Source organism: Natator depressus, chromosome 3 (assembly GCF_965152275.1).
Source record: "Natator depressus isolate rNatDep1 chromosome 3, rNatDep2.hap1, whole genome shotgun sequence".
Taxonomy (NCBI): Eukaryota; Metazoa; Chordata; order Testudines; family Cheloniidae; genus Natator; species Natator depressus.
The window spans coordinates 28,713,830-28,729,308 of record NC_134236.1 but is presented as its reverse complement, the minus strand read 5'-3'; positions in this window follow the sequence as shown (position 1 = coordinate 28,729,308).

Genomic DNA, 15,479 nt, shown 5'->3' with positions numbered 1-15,479 from the left:
TAAAATCTTCTTGCTGGAATGTTGAAATTCTCTTTCTGGAAGATTGGAACATGACACTATTTTATTTCTGAGAATTCAGAATGATAAGAGACACACAAGAACTCCAACACTCTGAGAGACAAAGCAGGCTGCTCCCTACAGAGCTCTTCCTCGCCTGCAAGCAGGACCAGGAAAAAACCCTGAAATTTAAAATGAGTGCCTACTATTTTAACACAGCTTTAACATGTTACACATAGTACAAAACATAGAGGAAGACATGGCCCATGGAATTTATAATCTGCATGAGAAGACAAAAGGATACTGTTGCCCCTTTTTACCCAAGCAGTCATCCAAAGTTTGGGGTCGTATGGGTTGTTTCCAATAGGATGAACAATTGATAATGGAATCAGGTATCTCTGATGTTATCCTGTTTATTTACGAAGTCCTGTTTCCCTGAACACGGGGAAATCAAACAACAGGAGATAGTTTCTTTGCTTACTATTCCAAGCCCCTTCAGCCAGCATGCAATCCAAAAGCTCTCTCTAGGCTTTTTGCAGGGCTGTGCTAACAGTGCTTGTTCAGGCCATGTCTGGCTTGCTGCTCCTTCTCTGTGTCTGTTTCTGGGGTGTTTCTCCTGCTTCTCTCTCTCTCTCTCTCTCACACACACACACACACACACACACACACACACACAATATCCAGGCACACCTCTCTCCCACATAGTTTAAATTCCTGAACAGCCTCACATGCGCTTTTGTCTGGGGTGGTGACATGGGCTTGAGTCTGAGGTGGAAGCTGCTATTGTTTCATAAAGAACCTTAAGTGTTTCTTACATATCTTTTAAATGAAGGACAGTGGTTACCCCGGTGATGCTGGTAAACCAGGTGCCAGCTCTTGCCAAGTCTGTAGGTGCCTGCTGAGCACTGACAAATTCATAGCTGGAAACCAGACCAGCTCACCTATATGTTAATATTATTCAAGACAAGTGTTAGACTTGTAAGGATGTGTTTAGTGGTTAGACTCTATAAAATGCTTGTCAATTGCTGCATGCATTAATCTGACTTGAAATGTCTATATCCCATGCTACAAGGTACAATATAAGCTTGTTTTATAATTGTAAAAAATGCCTGCTCTGAATTTGTGAACTCAGACAGGAAGAGTGGTTCCCTGCACCCATCCAGGAGGGCTAGCAAAATTAAGTAGTCCATTGTAGGACACAAGCTTTGTTGATGACCTCATCCACCCATGGAGAAGTATGCTCAGAAGCCTCATCACATTGGTTTGAATGCCGGAAGAGGGAAATAAAGATAGTGGACACCTCTTTGCTGTTAGGACTCTTATAAGGGCTGGAACTAAGGAAAAAAAAAGCTGAGACCACCAGGGTCAACCTGGGTTAGCCCTGAAAAGATATTCAATGCTGACAGATTACTACATCTCTCTCACCTTTTAGAACCAAGGATTGAAACTCATTTGTGCATATATGGTGCCCGCTTTAACCTGTAAATAACTCTGAATTCTTTTTCCTAGTTAATAAATCTTTAATTAGTTTAATATAGGGTTGGCTACCAGCATTTGGTGTGAGATCTAAGGTACAAATTGATCTAGAGTAAATGACTGGTCTCTTGGGTCTGGGAGCAGCCTGAATATTTTGTGATTTTTTTTGGTGTAAGTGCCCATTTATCACTAAGTCCAGCTTGCCTGGGTAACAAGATGGTGGGAGAGGCCAAGAGGACTGTCAGTGACTCCATGGTAAGACTTTTACAGTAATTCAGGAGTTCACATTTGTTACTGGGTTGGTGAAATCTATTTATAGAACACAACACCAGTTTGGGGTGTCTGTCCTGCTTTTGACAGTCTGCCTGAGGCAGGCACTCATGGTCGTGAACCAATCCAAGCAGCATAACAACCCCCACAAGCTTCAATTATATGTTCCCCAACCCAGAACACCACTGTCAAGGTTCCTCCCCCCCTCTGAACTCTAGGGTACAGATGTGGGGAGCTGCATGAAAACCTCTAAGCTTACTTTTACCAGCTTAGGTTAAAACTTCCCCAAGGTACAAATTAATTTTATCCTTTGTCCTTGGAAAAACCACTGCCACCACCAAACTCTAACTGGGTTTACTGGGAAACGTAGTTTGGACACGTCTTTCCCCCCAAAATCCTCCCAACCCTTGCACCCCACTTCCTGGGAAAGGTTTGGTAAAAATCCTCACCAATTTGCATAGGTGACCACAGACCCAAACCCTTGGATCTCAGAACAATGAAAAAGCATTCAGTTTTCTTACAAGAAGACTTTTAATAGAAATAGAAGTAAATAGGAGTAAAGGAATCACCCCTGTAAAATCAGGATGGTAGGTACCTTACAGGGTAATTAGATTCAAAACATAGAGAATCCCTCTAGGCAAAACCTTAAGTTACAAAAAAGACACACAGACAGAAATAGTCATTCTATTCAGCACAATTCTTTTCTCAGCCATTTAAAGAAATCATAATCTAACACATACCTAGCTAGATTACTTACTAAAGTTCTAAGACTCCATTCCTGGTCTATCCCCGGCAAAAGCAGCATACCGACAGACACAGACCCTTTGTTTCTCTCCCTCCTCCCAGCTTTTGAAAGTATCTTGTCTCCTCATTGGTCATTTTGGTCAGGTGCCAGCGAGGTTACCTTTAGCTTCTTAACCCTTTACAGGTGAGAGGATTTTTCCTCTGGCCAGGAGGAATTTTAAAGGGGTTTACCCTTCCCTTTATATTTATGACAACCACGAATGCAAAGTGCCATGAACTCCCAGAGGAAAGTTATCATATCATAAAATATCGTATTTTTCCTCTCTTTTCTGCCATAGATCATGTCCATTGAAGCTGAATGCAAAATTCTCATGGATGTGAGTAATAGCAGGACCAGACCCACTATGGGTTGGCAACAGAACTTCTAATTTAGGGTTGGCAGAAGAAATGTGTCTTCAATGGGAATTTGAATGAAGAGTGGGTGGCAACCATATGCCTCAGACGCCAAGATAATTTAGTTAGAGCATGGCATAATGTTGCCACCCTCTCGTCATTCAAATTCCTACTGAAGCCACATTCTTGGAGCCCTGAGTTCTTTAAGCTGCCTTTTCAAAAAAGTTCATAACATCAGACAAACCAAGAAGTTTCCCTACAAGGAATTAAGAGCAGTTTTCACTCCATCAAGCAGCAGTAGCAGCCCTTTTATGACAGTAGCCTTTAAATATCTACTTTAGTAAATTGAGTGTATATCTACCCTGCCTTTTTCCCTTCCACTCCGGAGGGGATTCCACTGGGTCCAATCATCCCCTCACTTTCAGACATTGCCTTACTTTGCTAGGGAAACTGTGCTATGGGAAAAACAAAGCCAAAAACACTCCTGTCCTGCATCCCATGACACCCAGTCACACTATGTGTGTGTGTGTGGAATTCTGAATATCATGTGTACTATCAACACACAGTATAAAGTTATACTGGAAAACTAATCTCCACAAGGGGACTCTAAATAAAATCTACTGCCAACACTTAACTGCCCTTACTCGTCAGCATCAACTTGTCTCTTCTGAAGATTCACTTATCTAAACATTCTGAGATGTTTAGCATCTGTGAAAACTATTCTGTGTATACAAATCCCCATTCTCTGAGTCTCCTGTAAGATTTATAATCAATTCAAGGACGTTGCATCTGACTTCCTCCATGTCAGTGATTTTTCTCTCCTAATAAGCTTTTGAAGACTTCCACCTAGAACTAAACTAAGAGAAAGAGACTTAACCACGTGCACGATATTATCATGGGAATTTACCATGTTTAATACATGCATAACATGTGCCAATACTCGGCATGCCAATCTGTTAAAACCTCCCACTGGTAGATTACTATAGCATACAATGTGAAAGGCATGTTTATAGAGTGTAGAATTGTACTAAAAATTTTACATTATCTTTGGCCTCTTTATTTGGGATTTTAATTTATTCAAGCAGGCAGCGCAGTTATAGCATAGGATAGTAAATAATGAAAATGCATTCTGGATTTCCAATACCTTGAAAATATATATCATAACATTTATGTAAATCTCACTGTAATATGAATTGGAAATTAATGGGAATGAGATATTTTAAAATGGTTGATATGGTAATGTTCCTGTGAAAATGATTTGCATATTCCATAATATGATCCTATAATCATTATTTTCACCTCTCCATACTCCTTGTTACACATACTCTGAACACTGCAGTAAACAGTCCTTCAGATATGTCTGTGAAATAGTCATCATGAATAATAAATGAAGATGTAAGTCTGAAAATATCTATAACTGGAAAGTGGCGTGGTTGTTTTGTACATATTTTCCAGAGCACAGTATGCCTTTCATTTTCTCTCTGCAAAAATAGACAGCATGGTAAATGCAAATGTCTGTACAGTTTGATTGGTTTTGGCTTAACTTGAAAACACCTCATTTTAAAACCTACTTTGAATGACCTGGTTTTATACCTACTTTCAGTTTTAATTTAAATTGATTTTCTCTAACGTTGAAAATACCCAATATTAAAATCTACTTTGAATGAGAGTTTCTGTTTATTATAATAGAAAGCCAAGAAAACAAAATTACAATTTAAATCACCATTTTAAGGCCAAAAGTAATGAAGCCCACTAATTACTTCTTGGAACCTGAATCAATTTTTAAAAATATTTCCAGTGTTTCAAGAAATCTGACATTTTTTTCACATTAAAATGTTTAGGTGAATTTATTGCTGTGAAAAGGGTCTGTGTTGACAGAGCTGGAGACTGAAGAATTCTGTTTATCCAGGTTCTTAAGTGCCCTGCCTACAAGGGGAAATAGCCCTGATTTAGGCACTCAGGTTCTCCACTCATTGTATGGGGTAACTTAGGCACCTAAGAAAAAGAGTCTCAGAACCAAGCAAGCTGAGCTGGGAGCAATCTAAGCTAGCCAGGAGTGAAACACAGAGGGATGAGGTTTAGGGTCCAGATTCACAAAGATACATAGGCACCTAACTCCCTGATCTGGGCTGTTGGCACCTCTCTCCACTTGGGATTCTCAGCCATGAGCCTTCTCCTGGAGCTAGGGTCCTAAGCCAAGGTAGCTGTTTCTCACAGAAAAGAACACAAAACAAACCGAGAGAGAGAGACCCAGGTGGCTAATAGTGAAAAGTACAGGTTTTAAAACTGTTCCAAACCAGGCACAGCAGAGATTTAAACCCTGTGCTCTCAAGCCCCAAGTGAGTGCACTAACCCCTACACTATCAGATGTTCTGAGCTACTCACTCTTGCTTTTGTGCAAGGCCCAATCCTGGAGGTGTGCTCTGAGAACAGTTACAGGGTCAGGCCCTGCTGATGAAATAGGCAGGGGAACACCTAGTTTGAGAATTCTGCTGGGGCTTCACCTTGTAGCGGGGTTCTGAGCAGTGCTTTAGCTGTGAGGCATCATCAAGACTTGGTTGGCTTTACACATGATTACTAGCCAAAGTTAGTCCCTAGAGAACTTTAAGTGGCAGCTGAGTAGTGGTTTTGAGAATGTCAGTGGCACCTAAATGTTGGACTTAGGTGCCCAAGTTGCTTTGTGAATTTCTCTCTTAGTCACTGGCATTTAAAGGCATCCCTCTTCAGCATAGTAGTTGACCACTTCAGTTCCACTGACTTCAGTGTTTAAGGTTAATTACGTTCTCAAGTGCTTTCCTTAACTGGGACCTTAGGGCACAGTCTTGCAAGCAAGATCCCCTACATAGTGCTGAACATTCACATCTATTCATGTTCAGTTGGAGTTAGGGTTCTCATTAGTGTAGGAACGGTTCCTTAGGGCGTACTCCTGCTCCTGCTGAAGTCAACAGAAAAGCTCCCATTTACTAGAGAGGACTTGGCCTGACAGATTCTTTTGCAGGACTCTGCCCTGTCTGTCAAAGGTATAACATGATTCAATGGCTGGGAGTTGAAGCTAGACAAATCAAACTGGAAATAAGGCACAAATGTTTAACAGTGAGAGCAATTAACTATTGCAACAATTTACCCAGGATTGTGGTGTATTCTATATCACTGATAATTTTTAAATCAAGATTGGGTGTTTTTCTTAAAGATATGCTTCGAGGAATTATTTTGAGGAAGTTCTATGACCTGTGTTATACAGGAGATCAGACTAGATTACAGTGGTCTCTTTGGCCTTGGAATGTATGAATCTATTATTTCAAACACGTATGCACATGAATAACTTTATACAGGTGACTAGTCCCATTGAATTCAGTCAGAGGGACTAATCATGCATTTGAATTATTGCAGAATCAGGGCCTTAGTTTTTCACCAAATCTATAAAATTAAGTATGACTAATCTGTAGTATGCTTCTAACAGCAGTACGATTTAAAAACTCATAAAAGCAGATTAGCCTAAAATGTACATGCAAGACCAAGTTTGATTTTAATTTGCAATTCAGTAGCAGAATGTAAAATATGTAGCATGAGTCCTGTCGCTATCTGCAATTCACACTGAGAATATTTTAAACAATAACTAAGTTACTTTTAGGAGGTGTGACAACACAGCTGCTATTACTGAAGTTACTCCTAAAAATTAATCCTGAGGGATAGTTAAGGGTCACACCAAGGTCAGAAAGACAACCATGTAAGATTGTGTGTGTGCAAGGGAATGGTTGTTTGTTCTGCCTCTGGACCAGAAACTACTACAAGCCAGTCATAATCTACTCTGGCAAATCACCAGACAAAAGCCCTGATTTATTTGTATTTTCTTAGAAATTTCTCTCGAGTCATAAGAACAAATTATAATCTGTGATACGAGATCATTAACTCTAGGAAATAACAAATGATACCTCTCCTGAAGCAGAGTCCTTTAAAATGCTATTTCTAAAAATCTGCTGGCTTCAGAACAATCATGGGATTGTCATATTCACTACTTGTACTCATAATAGATTTCCACTGGGTCATTTTGGGGTCATGGCACTTGATTCATAAAATTGTATAATGTGATGTGACATTTCAGTGCAGAGAGCATTTTTAAACTGTAATTTTCCCATGGATGTTTATAGGTCTAAGAAGTGATTTTTAAAGAAAATTTTCTATTTCCATTTCAGACAGGCTTCAGTACTGGGTTTACAATGGTGCAAATGGTGCCGTGGCACCAGGCCCACACTCAGAAGGGTCCCCGGCGCCTGGACCTTGGCCCCAACCCCCACTCAGCCCACGCTCCATCCCAAGGTTCCATCCCCCACATGGCCTCTTCCACTCTAAGGCCCCGACCATTGCTCACTCCTCTCTGCCCCCTCTCCACCATGAAAGTGGCAGGCAGGGCCTCATGGGAAGAGTCCAAGTGGGGGCAGGGCTTTGGGGCAGTGAACAGGAGGAGCGGGGGCTGGGGCCACAGTTCAGGTGCCAGGGCCCACAAAAGATTAATCCGAACCTGACAGGCTTTAAATGATTGGCACCACTGTGGCAGGCTCACCGAAGGCAACCATGATTGAACAAGGATGGAAACTGACTAGCCTTTCACCCTTAGGTTATATCTACATTGTGATCAGGAGGTCTGATTACAGAACATGTAGGCATACATGACCAACTTTGATCAAGCTAGACCACTGGAAATTGCAATGCGCCACGGAGGCATGGGTGAGCTGTCCATGTACACTCCCAGGGTCCTAGGCAGGATTGTACTTGAGCAGCTCACCTGTGCCACAGTTTCACTGCCATTTTTAGCGAGTTAGTTCAATCTAAGGTAACTTAGGTACATCTGCCTGTGCTGCAATCACACCTCCCAGCTTCAGTGTAGACATACCCTTATAGGCACTACTGCTAGTGCAGAGGCTTATGGGTGGAGACGCTTGTGCTGATCCCATTTCTGTGGCCAGAGGGCTTACATTTCCAGTATCGGCCAACTGACCTGTTCATGAGAGCTAAAATCACTTAACATGCACATTTCTAAAACACTAAAAAATTAGACTTTTTTGTTTGTTTGTTTATTGTAACTTTCCTTAATACAAAACAAAAGATTAAAATTATGTCTTAGATTAGGGCTTTACCAGCCACAACTGTGTAAGGGGTAGAGGAAGAGCACTGCACCATCAACAGTGATTGGAGGCATTCTGCACTTTACAGACACAGTCTGAGTCATAACAGTGTAAATTAGGAGGAGTTCTGTCATAGTCAATGATGTAAAACAACTGAAAGGGACAGGGGAGTCAGGACAATACAATAATGCTTATATGCACAACACACCTGATAACACAACAGTTAAGGCTAACAGAAGGACTGAAGGTATGATTGGTGAGGTGGTCAGTGCTGGAAGACATCACCAAAGAAGTGAAAGTTAATTTGAAGGAGAAAAGGGAGGTTGCTTGGAATGCAAGAACGGGGAAGATATTTCCAGATGTCAGAGACAGCATTACCATTACTATTTACAAAAATAGCACCCAGAGGTCTCAGCCAGACCAAGGCTCTAATTTGCTAGGCACTCTACAAACAACCAGATAGTAGAAGACAGTCCCTGCTCCCCAAAGAGTTTACAGTCTAAATTAAGATAAAACATAACAATCAAACAAAGGGAATAGCTGGGTTGGTTCCCTTACAGCTTTTAATTAATTTAATTTGAAACACCAAGCAAATCTCTAGGGGTAAGGTCATTCCTCATCCCTGTAAATCAGCCAGCAAGAATGAATTCACAAAGCCTTTGGCCATCTGAATTCTGCTGTATTTACACAGCCCATTTGTCACAGATCCCCGCTCCTGGCCATCCACTAAGACACCTGTATGGGGAATCCAAACCTCTGTGCTCTGGATTCCGCAGGGGTGTATGAATCTCCTGGAGCCTCATCAGGCTGCAGCACTAATTCCTCCCTTATCCTCTCTGGCACATTTCCTCACCACTGAATGCATCCGCTAAAATGAGCTGTAACTCACAAAAGCTTATGCTCAAATAAATTTGTTAGTCTCTAAGGTGCCACAAGTACTCTTTTTCTTTTTGCGAATACAGACTAACACAGCTGCTACTCTGAAACCCAAAAGAGCAGTTTTTCCATAATACAACTTTATATCAATCAGAATTCATAAGTTGCATAGACATAGCCCCAGTTCACCACCATAATTAGAGGTTTCAGAATAGCAGCCATGTTAGTCTGTGTCATAAAGGGAAGGGTAATCATCTTTCTGTATACAGTGCTATAAAATCCCTCCTGGCTAGAGGCAAAATCCTTTCACCTGTAAAGGGTTAAGAAGCTAAGGAACCTGACCCAAAATGGCCAATGAGGGGACATTTTCTTTCAAATCTGGAGGAAGGGACAAAGGGTTTTGTCTGTCTGTGTGATACCTTTGCCGGGAACAGATCAAGGATGCAAGCCTTCCAACTCCTGTAAAGTTAGTAAGTAATCTAGCTAGAAAATGCGTTAGATTTCCTTTTGTTTTTTGGCTTGTGAAATTCGTTGTGCTGGAGGGAATGTGTATTCCTGTTTTTGTGTCTTTTTGTAACTTAAGGTTTTGCCCAGAGGGATTCTCTATGTTTTGAATCTGCTTACCCTGTAAAGTATTTACCATCCTGATTTTACAGAGGTGGTTCTTTTACCTTTTCTTTAAATAAAATTCTTCTTTTAAGAACCTGATTGATTTTTCATTGTTCTTAAGATCCGAGCGTTTGGGTCTATGTTCACCTGTACCAATTGGTGAGGATATTATTATCAAGCCTACCCCAGGAAAGGGGGTGTAGAGCTTGGGGGGATATTTTGGGGGAAGACATCTTCAAGTGGTCTCTTTCCCTGTTCTTTGTTTAAGTCGCTTGGTGGTGGCAGCATACTGTTCAAGGACAAGGCAAAGTTTGCACCTTGGAGAAGTTTTTAACCTAAGCTGGTAAGAGTAAGCTTAGGGGGTCTTTCATGCATCTGTACCCTAGAGTTCAGAGTGGGGAAGGAACCTTGACAGTCTGTATCCGCAAAAAGAACAGGAGTACTTGTGGCACCTTAGAGACTAACAAATTTATTTGAGCATAAGCTTTTGTGGGCTACAGCCCATGTTACATTTTGTACAATCTCAATATCTTCATATGAGATATGTGGCAATCTTTCCACAATTACTATGAATTTAATCAGTGTAGTCATTTTTCTTTTGGAGCTAGCATTCAAAAGGGGAGAGGAAAACAGACATCCAGGTGCAAAAAATGATTATTATGATCTGGTCAGGATACAGAAACTGAGCTGGTCAGAAAAATTTGATGATTCATTCGAATTTTACAATTTGTTAAAAACCAAAATGCTTCACAGCAACAGTTTGATCTTGATGAAGTTCCAATGGAATTCAGGTAGGATTCTGTCAGAAACACGCCTGGTTTCCTGTCCAGGTCCTTGATAGTTCACCCACTAAGGGCTTCGGTAGCCTGCCAGATGGACTGCCCCAGCGCCATTTTCTCCACTTAGTTTTGCAGAGAATTTTTGGTTTTATTCCATATTGGAATTAAATCAAATTTTAAAATATTTAAATCCTCTGCAAAACAGAATTACCTTTCTCCATTACTCTAATGTGCTTTCTGACTAGCTTGTCAGTAGATAAGTTATCACTTCATACAGTTAAAATGTACTCATCTGAATAGTTGCTCTTGTTATGGGCTTCAGGTCATAACCCAGTGACCTCTGTCTAAGACACTTATATGATCCTCATCACCATATTATCTGAGAACCTCCCAATTTTTAAACATATTGATCTTCACAACACTCTGTGGGATAGGAAAATGCTATTATCCCCATTTTATAGATGCAGAACTGAGGCACACATAGACCAAGGAACTTGTCCAACTCACCAGGAAGTCTGTGATGCAGCAAGGATTTGAACCACGGTCTCCAAATCCTTATCTAGTGCCCTGACCACTGAACCATCCTGCCTCTGAGTTGATGAATGCTATTGGTTTACCAACTGACCTAAAAATTGTTTTCAGACAATCACAAACTAGGATTTTTTTCTCTCAGACAGATGAATAAAAATATGTACAACTACAATATAGGAGTTATTTACAAAATCAATATGCATTGAAAATAATGGGTAACCCACCTACCTCTCACACACTCCACCCATTTGCCTCTGGGCAAGATTGCTGTGTTCTGGACAGCTGTCCTCAGAGGTTAAGCAAGAGCCATGGATCTACTGGAAATTTATGGGGGCTCTCTAGAAGAATAATTCTGATGCCAGATTAAAAAATGTATGGTGTCTCCATCTGAGGAAACAAGCTTTGCACCTTTAGTATAAGATTTGGTCTCCGCAAGAAATCAGAGGGAAAGTCAAAGTAACCTCTTTACAGCAAGGAGAGCAATGCTTACTATCTAAGGAGCAAATAAACACACGTGTGTGCAGTTAGAGAGAGCGAGGCCTGTTGCTGCAGTAAGGGACTTCAGCGATGGGGTGGGAGATAGGGTGCAATGCATTGTGATAGGGTGAAGCTCTCTCAGGAACCAGTGAGTCTCTGTGTAAGGGTGAGATTTGGGTAGCCTACACTAAACAGTGGCAGAGGGTTACCAAGAGACACAGATGTTTCTAAGGAGGGCAGAATTCAGAATCTAAAGTACTGGAGTTTGCAGAAAATAAGTTGAGTGCTCTGCTGAGCCCTCCATTTCCTTCTGAGCTCCTGGTCTGATTCTCCCCAACGATGTGCTGCCTTTCCACAGTGTTTTACTCCCCATCTGCTAGTGAAAAAAACCCAGTGTTTGATTCCTTCAGAAGGCTTCTGGCACCCTTTCCCAGACTCCACTGGCTACTTTCTGAAGAGGTGAGCTCTTGTTGCTATGGCAACTGGAGCCAAAGCCTGGACTCCAGTTAGGTTTTGGAATCAATTTATGTCCAGGCATTTTGTTACAGTGAGACTGTTTTCCTTATCCTCTTGGCTATACAGGCAAAGATTGGCAGAACTGGCTCACAGAATAATGGTAAACACCATGGGCAGGTGAAGGGTCATATTCATCCTATTAAAACTGAAATTTCACAAAATCCCAGCTGTATGTTTCCACAGGAGGTAAAATCAGATATTCCACCTATGAGTCATTAACTATGCTTCTAACTTCCAGCAGATCTACAGGAAGAAAAGGAGACCCCACTGAGAAGGAGTATAAAAAAAATGAAGCACAAAAATGAGGAAATTAAACCAGTTTTGTAATGATTTGATATAAATAGTTTGTCCACTCTTGTGTGCCCAGACCTTCTGCCACATACCTCTAGATGAACTGCCTCATAAACAAGATATGTTACATACAATGAATGTGAGTAACAGTGACCTCCTTAAAATTTGTCACTAACAACCTTACACTTTCCTAGTTAAAGGCAAATATTTAGTGCTTGTTAATTGAAAGTTATGTTGTCAACAAACCTCTATTGCCAAATTTTAATTTAAACTGAGTATATAATACCTCAAGCTGGGAGGCCTGCTCAATGAAAGATATTTCATACAGTCTCTCGAAATCTAATCTAAGTGACATAATGCTATTCATTTAATTTCAATTACTATTAAAGTTTGCTTAGTTAATCCGTTTAGCGTGTCCTTTATGCACTGTATTTGATTAATTCATTTGGAAATGCCTGTCTAAAGTGGTCTAAGTAGACAATGAATCAGGAAAGCAATTTTGTCCTGTAACTCCAGGTTTCTCAAACTGCCAAAGAGGGTAAAGCAGGTAATTAGTAATTAACAGTGAATGTCGGATATTTTCCCACTACTATAACTTTGGGTAGAATAAGTAGGTATTTTAAAAATTGCAATCTCTACAAGTCTTTCAATAATCATAGAATCATAGAATATCAGGGTTGGAAGGGACCTCGGGAGGTCACCTAGTCCAACCCCTGCTCAAAGTAGGACAAATCCACAACTAAATCATCCCAGACAGGGCTTTGTCAAGCCTGACCTTAAAAACCTCAAAGGAAGGAGATTCCACCACCTCCCTAGGTAACGCATTCCAGTGCTTCACCACCCTCCTAGTGAAAAAGTTTTTCCTACTATCTGACCTAAACCTCCCCCACTGCAACTTGAGACCAACATGAGAATCTCTAAAATAGCTAGAGCAATGAGATAGGCTAAAATTACTATGGAGTAGGATAGAATTATTCATTCTTAGATGTTTAAATTCCTTGCAGGTATAATTTGGGTGTAGCATAATTGAAAAAAGCTATTTTGAATCCCTACAAGAAAAAGATATGGATTGGAAGGTCCCATTATCATTCCCATACTATTATCTCCTGCCAACATATTGAATGCCCCATTACATTCACAACAGTCCAGAGGTAGAATACATTTAGCACCTCCAAATAGGATGTTGCTAACAAAATATTCTAACACACTGAGCCCTTTACTCTTGGGGATGGAGTGTGTATACTCTGGTTTATACTACAGTGCATCTAACTAATGAAAGAAATAAGAATTGTCATACAAAGCTCACACCATCATTCTTTCAAGTTTTCCATTACTAAATTACTCCTCTGCCTGGTAGAAATGTTGTGGCCCCACTGCAAACCTTGATTTGCTATTATGTGGATCAAATGTTGTCGTGAACAGGAAATTGTATCATAAATTGCTTCATTTTCAGGAAAAGTAATGAATTATGCATTATGTCTAGCACTTTCAGGAGCACTGAACTCACTTAATAAAGGCCAAAGCAAACCCTGATTCCTGAGCAAAGACTGTTTGTTTTATGATCAATGATTGGAAACCTTCTCCTCCAACTCCCCACTTTAAATGTAGGCACATGGGTTTTATAGCCAATGAATCCACATAGTGAAGGAATGGAATCTCCCTGCATTGCTTTTCTGTGGATGGAAAGACTCTTCACACACACACACACACACACACACACACACACACACACACACACACACACTGATGACATACATTTTGTTTTTCATTAGTGTTTATGGTACTTTTGAGGAGATCTGTGTTATGCTGTCTTTGAGAATATCCATATTCGTTCACATGCAGTAGGATTTAGTTGTATGTAATCTCAGAAAATGTTTTCAGACCTCCAAGTGATATATGTTCCTGATTCTTTTCTTCTTCCTTTTTTCACCTGAACACATTAGTGTCTCTTATTCCTAAGAGTAATGGTTAATTATTTATTTTGATGTATAGGGCCATCACTATATTTAGAATCTATGGCAGCTAATGGCATATACTGTACTGTTCCTCTTAAATTTTACTCTCCTACAATTTATTTTACATAGCTTTAACTTACTATCTATTGGCATTGGTTAGACTAGAGGACATCTATGACTACTGAGATCACAGTGGCTACTAACTTATGCAAAAATATCTGTTCTTGCTGTTACCTTATCTTTCTGCTCCTCTTTCTGGTATTTCATTGTATTACCACCTATTGTATATTGTCTAAATCCTAAAATTGTGAGCTACCTGGGACAGAATCTGTCTCTTTTTCTATTAGTGTCTAATACAATGGGGTCCTAAACCATATATGGGGTGGTTAGGTATTACAACAATAGAAATGGATAATAATTTTATCCAACATAGTATTAACAATTCCTATGCCTTTTAACTAGGATTTATGTATTGGTACGTTGCACTGCACAGTTAAAACAATTATTGTGTCTGAAAAAGTAAAATGCATGTATACAGGAACGTTTGTCCTTGCCTACTCTAGTACTGTATTTTTTTCAAAGCAAACATGTACTTTATTATCTATTGCAGTAGTGAGCATTTATATACATAGTGGTCCAGGTGCTAAGGTGTGTCAGCGCAGTACTTGGCACACTGGAGGGAGAGGGGATTAGGTGGTTTTCCACCACCTTTATGACCCTAGCCTCAATCCTGGCAGCAGCCTCAAAGCTGTTCTAATTTATGGCAACAGAATTGGCCACTGTGCTGGCCTAGGATCTCAGGAGAATAGTGTACTCTTTCCACATCCCTGATGTCTCCTAGCAGTGGAGGAGAGCTAGGAGCAGAGTGTTTAAGATGGAGTGGGGGAGAAGTTCTGGCCCAGTGTTTATAAATTCACATTATTAGTCCAAGTGATTGTGAAAACCAACATCTTGGCTGACACTGGCAACTGAACTTGGGCTCTCTCAACAGCTTAAGCTGCATAGCATGGGTTTGTAGGTTGGGGCTCTAACAAACATTGTTTGTGAATTGGGCATGGAGTGGGGGCAGGTAACACACCCTGACCAGTAGGTTACACCATCACTATCAGTTATTGGGGGGGGGGAACCTAATATCTTAAAAGAAAAGTCACCAGTCTGTGCTGTCTTAAAAGAAGTCCTCCTTCAATCAAACAAAACCATCAGTGATCAGTCATTTACTTCACAAAATGGTGACTTGGCCAGGGTTTAATAACTGGGCTTGGATAACAAGAGCAAATATCAAATGAGAAGGTATTATAGCTATTAACAATATAGATTTTAAGGGTAAAAAAGTGAACATTCATCATACATTATAGGGAGAAGTGAGATTCTCATTTACGTGAACATTTATTAGGTCTTATTTTCAGATTTCAGGGAATAGCCTTGCAGAGGTCAGTGCTCCT